The sequence below is a fragment of the Glandiceps talaboti genome, chromosome 19 (assembly GCF_964340395.1).
Source record: "Glandiceps talaboti chromosome 19, keGlaTala1.1, whole genome shotgun sequence".
In the NCBI taxonomy this organism is placed as follows: domain Eukaryota; kingdom Metazoa; phylum Hemichordata; class Enteropneusta; family Spengelidae; genus Glandiceps; species Glandiceps talaboti.
This window is the reverse complement of record NC_135567.1, coordinates 2553744-2568866: the sequence shown is the minus strand read 5'-3', so window position 1 is coordinate 2568866 and position 15123 is coordinate 2553744. Positions and strand designations below refer to the sequence as shown.

Genomic DNA, 15123 nt, shown 5'->3' with positions numbered 1-15123 from the left:
ATAGTCTAGTCAGTGAGTATTTCTATGTGTACAAGTGTAGACTATAGTCTATGGTAATAGTCTAGTCAGTGAGTATTTATATGTGTACAAGTGTAGACTGAAGTCTATGGTAATAGTCTAGTCAGTGAGTATTTCTATGTGTACAAGTGTAGACTGAAGTCTATGGTAATAGTCTAGTCAGTGAGTATTTCTATGTGTACAAGTGTAGACTATAGTCTAAGGTAATAGTCTAGTCAGTGAGTATTTCTATGTGTACAAGTGTAGACTGAAGTCTATGGTAATAGTCTAGTCAGTGAGTATTTATATGTGTACTAGTGTAGACTGAAGTCTATGGTAATAGTCTAGTCAGTGAGTATTTCTATGTGTACTAGTGAAGTCTATGGTAATAGTCTAGTCAGTGAGTATTTCTATGTGTACAAGTGTAGACTGAAGTCTATGGTAATAGTCTAGTCAGTGAGTATTTCTATGTGTACAAGTGTAGACTGAAGTCTATGGTAATAGTCTAGTCAGTGAGTATTTCTATGTGTACAAGTGTAGACTATAGTCTATGGTAATAGTCTAGTCAGTGAGTATTTATATGTGTAGAAGTGTAGACTGAAGTCTATGGTAATAGTCTAGTCAGTGAGTATTTCTATGTGTACAAGTGTAGACTGAAGTCTATGGTAATAGTCTAGTCAGTGAGTATTTCTATGTGTACAAGTGTAGACTGAAGTCTATGGTAATAGTCTAGTCAGTGAGTATTTCTATGTGTACAAGTGTAGACTATAGTCTATGGTAATAGTCTAGTCAGTGAGTATTTCTATGTGTACAAGTGTAGACTGAAGTCTATGGTAATAGTCTAGTCAGTGAGTATTTCTATGTGTACAAGTGTAGACTATAGTCTATGGTAATAGTCTAGTCAGTGAGTATTTATATGTGTACAAAAGTAGACTGAAGTCTATGGTAATAGTCTAGTCAGTGAGTATTTCTATGTGTACAAGTGTAGACTGAAGTCTATGGTAATAGTATGGTCAGTGAGTATTTCTATGTGTACAAGTGTAGACTGAAGTCTATGGTAATAGTCTAGTCAGTGAGTATTTCTATGTGTACAAGTGTAGACTGAAGTCTATGGTAATAGTCTAGTCAGTGAGTATTTCTATGTGTACAAGTGTAGACTGAAGTCTATGGTAATAGTCTAGTCAGTGAGTATTTCTATGTGTACAAGTGTAGACTATAGTCTAAGGTAATAGTCTAGTCAGTGAGTATTTCTATGTGTACAAGTGTAGACTGAAGTCTATGGTAATAGTCTAGTCAGTGAGTATTTATATGTGTACTAGTGTAGACTGAAGTCTATGGTAATAGTCTAGTCAGTGAGTATTTCTATGTGTACTAGTGAAGTCTATGGTAATAGTCTAGTCAGTGAGTATTTCTATGTGTACAAGTGTAGACTGAAGTCTATGGTAATAGTCTAGTCAGTGAGTATTTCTATGTGTACAAGTGTAGACTGAAGTCTATGGTAATAGTCTAGTCAGTGAGTATTTCTATGTGTACAAGTGTAGACTATAGTCTAAGGTAATAGTCTAGTCAGTGAGTATTTCTATGTGTACAAGTGTAGACTGAAGTCTATGGTAATAGTCTAGTCAGTGAGTATTTCTATGTGTACAAGTGTAGACTGAAGTCTAAGGTAATAGTCTAGTCAGTCAGTATTTCTATGTGTACAAGTGTAGACTGAAGTCTATGGTAATAGTCTAGTCAGTGAGTATTTCTATGTGTACAAGTGTAGACTTAAGTCTATGGTAATAGTCTAGTCAGTGAGTATTTATATGTGTACAAGTGTAGACTGAAGTCTATGGTAATAGTCTAGTCAGTGAGTATTTCTATGTGTACAAGTGTAGACTGAAGTCTATGGTAATAGTCTAGTCAGTGAGTATTTCTATGTGTACAAGTGTAGACTGAAGTCTATGGTAATAGTCTAGTCAGTGAGTATTTCTATGTGTACAAGTGTAGACTGAAGTCTATGGTAATAGTCTAGTCAGTGAGTATTTATATGTGTACTAGTGTAGACTGAAGTCTATGGTAATAGTCTAGTCAGTGAGTATTTCTATGTGTACTAGTGAAGTCTATGGTAATAGTCTAGTCAGTGAGTATTTCTATGTGTACAAGTGTAGACTGAAGTCTATGGTAATAGTCTAGTCAGTGAGTATTTCTATGTGTACAAGTGTAGACTGAAGTCTATGGTAATAGTCTAGTCAGTGAGTATTTCTATGTGTACAAGTGTAGACTATAGTCTAAGGTAATAGTCTAGTCAGTGAGTATTTCTATGTGTACAAGTGTAGACTGAAGTCTATGGTAATAGTCTAGTCAGTGAGTATTTCTATGTGTACAAGTGTAGACTATAGTAATAGTCTAGTCAGTGAGTATTTCTATGTGTACAAGTGTAGACTGAAGTCTATGGTAATAGTCTAGTCAGTGAGTATTTCTATGTGTACAAGTGTAGACTGAAGTCTATGGTAATAGTCTAGTCAGTGAGTGAGTATTTCTATGTGTACAAGTGTAGACTGAAGTCTATGGTAATAGTCTAGTCAGTGAGTATTTCTATGTGTACAAGTGTAGACTGAAGTCTATGGTAATAGTCTAGTCAGTGAGTATTTCTATGTGTACAAGTGTAGACTGAAGTCTAAGGTAATAGCCTAGTCAGTGAGTATTTATATGTGTACAAGTGTAGACTGAAGTCTATGGTAATAGTCTAGTCAGTGAGTATTTCTATGTGTACAAGTGTAGACTGAAGTCTATGGTAATAGTCTAGTCAGTGAGTATTTCTATGTGTACAAGTGTAGACTGAAGTCTATGGTAATAGTCTAGTCAGTGAGTATTTCTATGTGTACAAGTGTAGACTATAGTCTATGGTAATAGTCTAGTCAGTGAGTATTTATATGTGTACAAGTGTAGACTGAAGTCTATGGTAATAGTCTAGTCAGTGAGTATTTCTATGTGTACAAGTGTAGACTGAAGTCTATGGTAATAGTCTAGTCAGTGAGTATTTCTATGTGTACAAGTGTAGACTATAGTCTAAGGTAATAGTCTAGTCAGTGAGTATTTCTATGTGTACAAGTGTAGACTGAAGTCTATGGTAATAGTCTAGTCAGTGAGTATTTATATGTGTACTAGTGTAGACTGAAGTCTATGGTAATAGTCTAGTCAGTGAGTATTTCTATGTGTACTAGTGAAGTCTATGGTAATAGTCTAGTCAGTGAGTATTTCTATGTGTACAAGTGTAGACTGAAGTCTATGGTAATAGTCTAGTCAGTGAGTATTTCTATGTGTACAAGTGTAGACTGAAGTCTATGGTAATAGTCTAGTCAGTGAGTATTTCTATGTGTACAAGTGTAGACTATAGTCTATGGTAATAGTCTAGTCAGTGAGTATTTATATGTGTAGAAGTGTAGACTGAAGTCTATGGTAATAGTCTAGTCAGTGAGTATTTCTATGTGTACAAGTGTAGACTGAAGTCTATGGTAATAGTCTAGTCAGTGAGTATTTCTATGTGTACAAGTGTAGACTGAAGTCTATGGTAATAGTCTAGTCAGTGAGTATTTCTATGTGTACAAGTGTAGACTATAGTCTATGGTAATAGTCTAGTCAGTGAGTATTTCTATGTGTACAAGTGTAGACTGAAGTCTATGGTAATAGTCTAGTCAGTGAGTATTTCTATGTGTACAAGTGTAGACTATAGTCTATGGTAATAGTCTAGTCAGTGAGTATTTATATGTGTACAAAAGTAGACTGAAGTCTATGGTAATAGTCTAGTCAGTGAGTATTTCTATGTGTACAAGTGTAGACTGAAGTCTATGGTAATAGTATGGTCAGTGAGTATTTCTATGTGTACAAGTGTAGACTGAAGTCTATGGTAATAGTCTAGTCAGTGAGTATTTCTATGTGTACAAGTGTAGACTGAAGTCTATGGTAATAGTCTAGTCAGTGAGTATTTCTATGTGTACAAGTGTAGACTGAAGTCTATGGTAATAGTCTAGTCAGTGAGTATTTCTATGTGTACAAGTGTAGACTATAGTCTAAGGTAATAGTCTAGTCAGTGAGTATTTCTATGTGTACAAGTGTAGACTGAAGTCTATGGTAATAGTCTAGTCAGTGAGTATTTATATGTGTACTAGTGTAGACTGAAGTCTATGGTAATAGTCTAGTCAGTGAGTATTTCTATGTGTACTAGTGAAGTCTATGGTAATAGTCTAGTCAGTGAGTATTTCTATGTGTACAAGTGTAGACTGAAGTCTATGGTAATAGTCTAGTCAGTGAGTATTTCTATGTGTACAAGTGTAGACTGAAGTCTATGGTAATAGTCTAGTCAGTGAGTATTTCTATGTGTACAAGTGTAGACTATAGTCTAAGGTAATAGTCTAGTCAGTGAGTATTTCTATGTGTACAAGTGTAGACTGAAGTCTATGGTAATAGTCTAGTCAGTGAGTATTTCTATGTGTACAAGTGTAGACTGAAGTCTAAGGTAATAGTCTAGTCAGTCAGTATTTCTATGTGTACAAGTGTAGACTGAAGTCTATGGTAATAGTCTAGTCAGTGAGTATTTCTATGTGTACAAGTGTAGACTTAAGTCTATGGTAATAGTCTAGTCAGTGAGTATTTATATGTGTACAAGTGTAGACTGAAGTCTATGGTAATAGTCTAGTCAGTGAGTATTTCTATGTGTACAAGTGTAGACTGAAGTCTATGGTAATAGTCTAGTCAGTGAGTATTTCTATGTGTACAAGTATAGACTGAAGTCTATGGTAATAGTCTAGTCAGTGAGTATTTCTATGTGTACAAGTGTAGACTTAAGTCTATGGTAATAGTCTAGTCAGTGAGTATTTCTATGTGTACAAGTGTAGACTATGGTCTATGGTAATAGTCTAGTCAGTGAGTATTTATATGTGTACAAGTGTAGACTGAAGTCTATGGTAATAGTCTAGTCAGTGAGTATTTCTATGTGTACAAGTGTAGACTGAAGTCTATGGTAATAGTATGGTCAGTGAGTATTTCTATGTGTACAAGTGTAGACTGAAGTCTATGGTAATAGTCTAGTCAGTGAGTATTTCTATGTGTACAAGTGTAGACTGAAGTCTATGGTAATAGTCTAGTCAGTGAGAATTTATATGTGTACTAGTGTAGACTGAAGTCTATGGTAATAGTCTAGTCAGTGAGTATTTCTATGTGTACAAGTGTAGACTGAAGTCTATGGTAATAGTCTAGTCAGTGAGTATTTCTATGTGTACAAGTGTAGACTGAAGTCTATGGTAATAGTCTAGTCAGTGAGTATTTCTATGTGTACAAGTGTAGACTATAGTCTAAGGTAATAGTCTAGTCAGTGAGTATTTCTATGTGTACAAATGTAGACTGAAGTCTATGGTAATAGTCTAGTCAGTGAGTATTTCTATGTGTACAAGTGTAGACTGAAGTCTATGGTAATAGTCTAGTCAGTGAGTATTTCTATGTGTACAAGTGTAGACTGAAGTCTATGGTAATAGTCTAGTCAGTGAGTATTTCTATGTGTACAAGTGTAGACTGAAGTCTATGGTAATAGTCTAGTCAGTGAGTATTTCTATGTGTACAAGTGTAGACTATAGTCTATGGTAATAGTCTAGTCAGTGAGTATTTATATGTGTACTAGTGTAGACTGAAGTCTATGGTAATAGTCTAGTCAGTGAGTATTTCTATGTATACAAGTGTAGACTGAAGTCTATGGTAATAGTCTAGTCAGTGAGTATTTCTATGTGTACAAGTGTAGACTGAAGTCTATGGTAATAGTCTAGTCAGTGAGTATTTCTATGTGTACAAGTGTAGACTGAAGTCTATGGTAATAGTCTAGTCAGTGAGTATTTCTATGTGTACAATTGTAGACTGTAGTCTATGGTAATAGTCTAGTCAGTGAGTATTTATATGTGTACAAGTGTAGACTGAAGTCTAAGGTAATAGTCTAGTCAGTGAGTATTTCTATGTGTACAAGTGTAGACTGAAGTCTATGGTAATAGTCTAGTCAGTGAGTATTTCTATGTGTACAAGTGTAGACTGAAGTCTATGGTAATAGTCTAGTCAGTGAGTATTTCTATGTGTACAAGTGTAGACTGAAGTCTATGGTAATAGTCTAGTCAGTGAGTATTTCTATGTGTACAAGTGTAGACTATAGTCTATGGTAATAGTCTAGTCAGTGAGTATTTCTATGTGTACAAGTGTAGACTGAAGTCTATGGTAATAGTCTAGTCAGTGAGTATTTCTATGAGTATTTTCTATGTGGTTTCAATGAATGTTTCGATAAAACTTAAAAGTCCAACAAATTAAGTAGACCTTGAATTTTGACTATGACCCTGAGCTTGAATCGAAAAGGTCTCTGTTTGTTCACTGTATCTGGGGCAGGGACCAGGACACTAATTTTTCTAGATGTTTCTTGTATTTGGGTAGGGACCAGGACACTAATTTTTCTTCTCTGTTTGTTCACTATATTTGGGGCATGAACCAGGACACCACACACCTACTAACGACTCAACGATGTTGAAGTACCTTTTAGTGATCATAAATGACTGGAAAGAATTCAACGTATTTTACAAAAGTTCAATGATACTGTACTGTACACTGGCAATACAATGTATGTCAATAATAAATAAAATTATATGGGAGACAATTTCAGGAGATAACTTGGTTATGACGTGAACCATTCATTGCATTATTTTGAAGAGGATATTTTATTTTTACATATTTTTTTTTAATTTGATACTTTTAATTCCACATTATAGTTTACTTTAATACAAAGGTAACAACACTCTGAAATTTCTACTTTATAGTTACCATAGTTACCAAGAATGTTGAATAAAATGGTTATTATTTTGAAAGGAAAATAGATCTCGTCTGTTTTATTTGTTGTCACACGTTACCCCTAAAGTTAACACGCAGACATACAGACAGACAAACACAATTATACATATATACATACATACACTATCTGTACAAGTGAATGTGTCTACTATTCTCTACATAGTCTATACCTAGGTAACCATATTGGTTCATTACCCATACATCAGATATGATTATATCATATCAACCACAAATACTGTATGAGTCATATCTTGACAAAATTACGTTTACAACATCAGGGGAAATAAATATCTGGTTGCTATGAATATATTCACAAAGTCTATTTTAATATCTGTAACTTACATAAACAGGGGTACATAGTGCATGCCAGCTACGGTCAGGCAGGGCAAGCCCTGAATTCAATGGCAAATTTGAAATTAATAGCAAATAAATTACAATGATTTCCTTGTGTATGTTAAATTTAACTTGCAGTAAAGTAGGTCTTAGATTTGTATTTTCCTGATTGATCTTGACTATGTCTTTCAAAACACAAAGTGTGTTGAAAAGAGCACACTCAAGATCAACCAGCTAATATACCACTTGTAAGCTAACATTGGTCAAAGTGTAAACTTGTGATTTTGTCAACAATTGACTTCATCATTAGAAGCAATTTAGTTTGAAAAGAATATGAAATGTAGAAACTGACATTTGCTGACTCAGTACAGAGGTTTAGTATTATTGAAGAACCCAATATAGACATACTTTCTTTAGGGGATGGCCAACTTCATTCCATAAAAGGGATGTGCTACCTTGGTGACACCAGTACTCATTTGAAGCATAATTATGAATACAATAATACAAACATTTCTGATTAAGTTCTCAATAAATAAAGGTTTTATTTCATTTATTTTGAATTATTGCAAGTTGTTTACACACACACACACACACACACACACACACACACACACACACACACACATACATAGACAGACAGACACAGACAGACAGACAGACAGACAGACAGACAGACAGACTGACAGACAGACAGACAGACAGGCACTTTGCCATGCCTATAGCACTACTGAACCTTCAGTTCAGTTGTGCTAATAAACCACAAGAAATCGAATGTGACTGACTAACACTCAACTCCACAGCCGTGCTATAGAGCATAGGGTATATGGCAACACCCATGATGAAACATGGAAGTCATTAACTTGACGACCATTGGAAATAAAATTATGTATTGATCAAAGGATTCAGCTTCAGAATTGTTTTTGTCCAAAAAAACCCGCTCAGATTTTATGATTTACATACCACTGACACCATTTTGACAAGTTCAGTTATGAACAAATGAGCATCAAATCCTGGCAGGCTTGTAGGTTATTTAGCCAAACATAATAACATAAGTTTATTCTTTTCATGTTTTATAGTAAAGGTAGGAGAAATATATGTTTGAAATTGACTACAAACTGACTATCCAGATTAAAACTAATTTAACAATATATCTATCAGATTTAGCACTCTGGTAGATAACTAACTTTTAGAGAATTATATGCAATCATTAAAAAAATCTATAAAATATGGGAGACCGGTTAGGACAGCAATTGTGACTTGGAAACTGTGGCTTGTAAAACTGTAACATCTTGACCATGAAACATGATAATGTCTATTAACTTCTATGCATCATAGCATGGATTTATTATTGAGAAGAGTTTAGTTTAGTTTAGTTTAGTCTAGTTTAGTTTAGTTTAGTTTATTTCAGTAAAACAACAAGATCGACAGTGCAGATATACAAATAAAAACTGGTACAAATTGTTGAATTACTTGCCAATGGATAACCCACAAAGTTGATAAAGACTTTAAATATTTCCATTGGGGTCCATAAGAGAGCCGTCATTATTTAAGGCCGGGGGAGGGGGTGTCGTAGGATTTGGACAATCCAAAACTTCAGTACTCCCCACCCAAACCCTCCACCCACCCCAGTGCCTATGTTTATTTCAATTCAATGTTAACAGCACATGTAACTTTTTTTCAGCTGTTCAGTTTTTAGCATGCAGGTGGCACCAAAAAATAGTAATTACAATTATATTGAAGATAGAAGCCCTCAGCTAGAAAACGTCCAGAATAAACCTATGAAGACCTTTATTATTGGAGATTCAGTATTGAAGAATATAAAACCTAGGAGACAGTGTGTCTGAACTGCCAATCAGTACTCAGTTGAAAGACACTGAACAACCAATCAGTACACAGTTGATAGACACCGAACTACCAATCAGTACACAGTTGATAGACACCTAACTACCAATCAGTACACAGTTGATAGACACCGAACTACCAATCAGTACACAGTTGATAGACACCTAACTACCAATCAGTACACAGTTGATAGACACTGAACAACCAATCAGTACACAGTTGATAGATACCTAACTACCAATCAGTACACAGTTGATAGACACCGAACTACCAATCAGTACACAGTTGATAGACACCTAACTACCAATCAGTACACAGTTGATAGACACTGAACAACCAATCAGTACACAGTTGATAGACACTGAACTACCAATCAGTACACAGTTGATAGACACCTAACTACCAATCAGTACACAGTTGATAGACACCTAACTACCAATCAGTACACAGTTGATAGACACCGAACTACCAATCAGTACACAGTTGATAGACACTGAACAACCAATCAGTACACAGTTGATAGACACCTAACTACCAATCAGTACACAGTTGATAGACACTGAACTACCAATCAGTACACAGTTGATAGACACTGAACAACCAATCAGTACAGTTGATAGACACTGAACAACCAATCAGTACACAGTTGATAGCTAGACACTGAACTACCAATCAGTACACAGTTGATAGACACTGAACAACCAATCAGTACACAGTTGATAGACACTGAACAACCAATCAGTACAAAGTTGAAAGACACTGAACTACCAATCAGTACACAGTTGATAGACACTGAACAACCAATCAGTACACAGTTGATAGACACCGAACTACCAATCAGTACACAGTTGATAGACACTGAACAACCAATCAGTACACAGTTGATAGACACTGAACAACCAATCAGTACAAAGTTGAAAGACACTGAACTACCAATCAGTACACAGTTGATAGACACTGAACAACCAATCAGTACACAGTTGATAGACACCGAACTACCAATCAGTACACAGTTGAAAGACACTGAACAACCAATCAGTACACAGTTGAAAGACACTGAACAACCAATCAGTACACAGTTGAAAGACAATGAACTACCAATCAGTACACAGTTTATAGACACCTAACTACCAATCAGTACACAGTTGAAAGACACTGAACTACCAATCAGTACACAGTTGATAGACACCTAACTACCAATCAGTACACAGTTGAAAGACACTGAACTACCAATCAGTACACAGTTGAAAGACAATGAACTACCAATCAGTACACAGTTGAAAGACAATGAACTACCAATCAGTACACAGTTGATAAACACTGAACAACCAATCAGTACACAGTTGATAGACACTGAACAACCAATCAGTACACAGTTGATAGACACCTAACTACCAATCAGTACACAGTTGATAGACACTGAACAACCAATCAGTACACAGTTGATAGACACCTAACTACCAATCAGTACACAGTTGATAGACACTGAACAACCAATCAGTACACAGTTGATAGACACCTAACTACCAATCAGTACACAGTTGAAAGACACTAAACTACCGATCAGTACATAGTTCAAAGACAGAGATGTACAAAGTGATGAGTGTGTTCCAGAAACATACTATGAGACTAATACATTTGAAACCTTTCCTGCCCTGCAAAGTCTTACACCAGTAATTCACTCACCTATGGATGTTGATGACTCAATATTGAAAAAGCCTAAGCCATCAAGTGATGTGTATGCTGTTGAGACTAACTTGGAATCTGATTCATCAGAAGTATTTGATATCCTGCCAATTCACACTAGAATATTCATGATGAAAAATAAGAAACAACACTTAGAGTCAACAGTGTTTCCTAAATCTGTAGGTGTACCAAAGGCCAAAGTAGCTAGGGAAATTGATAACATTCAGACTGAAAACTCAACATCAAATAGATGCATAGACACATGTATCCCTTTGGTAACATCAGATAAGGCTAATTGTTGCACTAATATTGTTGATTATACAGACTTTGAAGTTGACATTATTGATGATTCTGATGCTGATCCAGACTACATGCCTTCCCCAGACAGAGTTGACTTAACTGATTGTAGTGATTCAGATCAATAAACTGATCCAAGTTCAGAATGTACACCAATACCAGATAACATTATAGTGCCTGATAGTTCAGAGATAGGCAATGATATACAATTGACAACATCAACCAAGAGGGCTGCCACGAAGAAAAAATATTGGCCAAAATGCACAACAAGTTGCCAGTAAGAGACATGTTGATAGGGCAGCAACCAAGTCCTCACATTGTGCAAAAACAATTCAGAGTTCCAATATATCATCATCATCCAGCCCATCAAGAAAAAGAAAGCATATCAAAGTTTTAACTGCAAACAATACTGGGAAAAGAAAGTGGGATAAACATCAGTACTGTGTTTATTGCCTAAAGGACTATGGAAAACTACCATGCCATTTAAAACAAAATCATAGCAATGAATCCGAAGTGTCTGATTCATTCAGTTTTCCTACAGGTAGCAAAGAATGAAGCCTTCTATTAAAGAAACTTTTGATCTAAGGTAATCACACTCATAATCTCAGGGTATTGCAAGAGGCTGGGGGGGGGGGGGGAGGGGTTCATCATACCATGCAAATGTCCAACACATGCAGTAAAAGTGGAAGACTATTTACCATGTGAATTTTGCTTTGGGTATTTTATCAGAGGTGATCTGTGGAAACACCAAAAGTCTTGTGATTTAAAACCTACAATATATGGATCATCAAAATGCAGAGCACAGGGAAGGTCAGTACATTTGTTACCAATTTGTCAAGCAGCAAATCAAGGTTTGATGGACAATGTGCTACCAAAGATGAACCAGGATGAAATTGCTAGAGTTGTACGAAGTGATCAACTGTGATATTGCAGCAAGGCGCAAGCTTATACAGGAAACAAGGAGCGGAACGTTACTACTATATCAGTCAAAAGCTACGAGAATTGGGTAAATTTGTCATCTCAATGAGAAAGATCAGTAAAGGAGAAGTGACATCTTTCACTGATTGTATTCATCCACACAAGTTTGATTTGCTTGTTGCAGCTGTACAAAGTCTAGCTGGATATGATACAATGGATTCCTCTTTTAAGATTCCTATTCTGGCCACAAAACTAGGAAACATTCCTCAGAAATGTGCAGCCATTTTACAAAGCAATGCCATTAAAACAGGAGATGATGGTCTTTTAACCAGAGCCAGACAGTTTCTGCGACTTTGCACCTTGAAGTGGTCTGGAGACATAAGTTGCAGTGCACAGAAAACAATCAATGAACGGAAAAGGAATAAGCCAATGTTGTTACCACTTGTAGATGATGTCAAAGCACTCCACAGCCATATGGAGATAGTTGGTAAAATACTAAAGAGGAATTAAAGTTTAATCCAAATAACAAGAGTTGGTTGCAACTTTGCAGAGTTACCCTCTCACGTCTAATCATGTTTAATAGACAGAGAAGTAGGAAAGTGGAGAGAATGACCATACATGACTATGACAACGTACATGGAGGGAATCCAAGTGGTGTTGTTGATTCATGCTTGTCAGAATTTGAGAAAGACTGAAGACTTGTTACAGTTTACTGTGAATATATTGTGGTTATCTGATTGCAAAATGATAATCCAGTTACAACTAGTATAGTGTACATGATGACAGACAAAACCCAGTTTTCGCTCAAGATTTAAACTGAACACTACACTACCTACAGATAATATTGACTACTAATTAACACATACAATATCTTTTTCATAATATAATTAACTGACAAATTTTTAGTGAATATATCTCTGGTTATTTGAAGAAAAAAAGAAAATCCTAGATGTAGCTGGTACAGGCTTAATTATGCTTTTTATATCAAATTGACTGCCTCAAATTATATACAATAGGTTATTTTTTTACCACGCCCTTAGTTTCCAATATAGAAAAAGTATCATTGGTATGGGGTTTTCCACTTCTCTGATCAGCAGATGGGTTGCCCCTTCTCAGTTTGCAAGTCATGTGAGTAACAACGGACTCTTAACAATGCTATAAATTTAGGAGCGACAATCACACTTCATGAAAAGTTTCTGGAACCTAAATTATATTTTCAACACATATTTAGAAAGATTTGGCTATAAAACATCAACAAGAACTTTTTATTGTAATTTAATTTCAGGCACATACAAAAGACAGAAGTGGCCAGATAATGAGAAGGCTGCTACTTTACAACATTTCGCAGTAGATATCAGTCTCCAGAAAGTTCCAGGAAAATGAGAATGTCAAGAATGTAAACAAAAGTAACCTGTTCTCAGTCATAGGAAATGGACAGATATCAAGTTTTTTTTTGTTATTCATTTGTCTATTAATCCTCTCTTGTTATCTTCACAATATATGTGATCATTTGGTTGTTTCTATGGGCGTGGTCCTGTTATTAGGCAGATTTGCATACATTTTTGAATGTTTATTCAATTGTCTACTAATACTTGTTATCTTTGTGAAATACAAGACCGTTTGGCTGTTGCTATGGATGTGGTCATGGTTGCTAGGGATATTTGCATACATTTTTTGAATGATTACTCACTTGCCTACCAGATGATATTGTTTGACCAAAATATACTGCCATTTGGTTGTTGTTAAGGGATTGGTCATGATTGCTAGGGCCAATTGTGTCAAAATATTTTGAAGAAAATCTGTGGAATAACACTTCTAGAAACATTTCACCAAGTTTCAGTCTAATTGACCAAGTACTTTTTGAGATATACATATTTGACCAAAATTCACATTTTTACACTTAATTTGCATATTACTGATGACATCATTATATGCTTAATATTTCTTCATCTATACACCAACAGATGAATCCTTGTTAAATTTCAGCCCAATCTCCTCGATAGTTTTGGAATGATAGGTTTTTGACCAAAAAGACACATTTTTATCCCTAATTTGCATATTACTAAGGGAATCATCATGTCATGAACAAACCTTAATTTACTCACCCCTAAGAATGTTTCCACAAAATTTCAGGCCAATCTCCACAGTAGTTTTGAAGTTTAGGTTTTTTATCTAAATTGCACATCTCTGATGCTATCATTTTTCAAAATTCCCAACTAGACACCCAAAGTAACATGACCACCAACTATTAAAGCAATCGGTCCAGCAGTTTTTTACTTTAAGTTGTTTACACACACACACACACACACACATTCCCTCCCCCCCCACACACACACAACACACACACACAGACAGACATGCCTAAAGCACTACTGAACCTTCAGCCCAGTTGTGCTGTTTCCAAGCAACGTCAAACTGAGGTTAATCTTGATGCCTTTGACATTGAGATGTGAAGTAGTCCATAAAAGATTTAATGGTTTCATTGCAGCAATAAAACAAGAATCTTTCATTTCTAGACTGAGTCAAAGCATCTTTTAACACAATAAATCATGTTTTAAAAAAAAAAACACATCTCTGATGCGATCGCTTTCATTTGAGGAATTTTCCATCTAGACACCCTAAGTAGTGTCCCCACCAAATATCAAGCCGATCGGTATGACACAAAAAGTTGTAGTTTCGAATCAAAACTGATATTTGCAAACATTGTTAACGTTAATGCCTGTTTAGCTATTGTTGTCAATATTCCATTGTAATCATCTTATCTTTATGTCAACCACTCTGCAATCAATGTTGTTTTGTAACTAAAATATTGTTTTATTATTAGCAATGAACTACTTATTGATACACTTACCAATATAGGCAATGATTTGATTTATGTACTGAGTATACACTTACCCAATCATATGATTCATCTACATAATTGACATCATAACCATTATTCAAGTAGAATTTAACCTTCTCTATATCTCCACTTTTAACAGCATCAATGAGATCCTAATATAATACACTTACCCCTAAAACACGGTCATCCTTACTATTCACATCATAACCATTCTAATTATTGACATTGTTTGACTTTAGAAAATGTAAAAACAAGACACAGCATCTCTGTCCTTTGGGATACTGATTATTATAGAATACATGTTACTGTACTTCTGTTTCACTTTTGTTCTTTATTGTTTAAAGTAGGCAATA

The 15123-nt window shown here is 35.3% G+C and overlaps 1 protein-coding gene across 3 annotated transcripts in view; it reads right to left on the bottom strand.

Moving 5' to 3' along the window:
- Positions 1–15123, bottom strand: part of LOC144449941 (uncharacterized) — a 413245-nt gene that overhangs the window by 119957 nt on the left and 278165 nt on the right. The gene's annotated exons all lie outside the window — the stretch shown is intronic.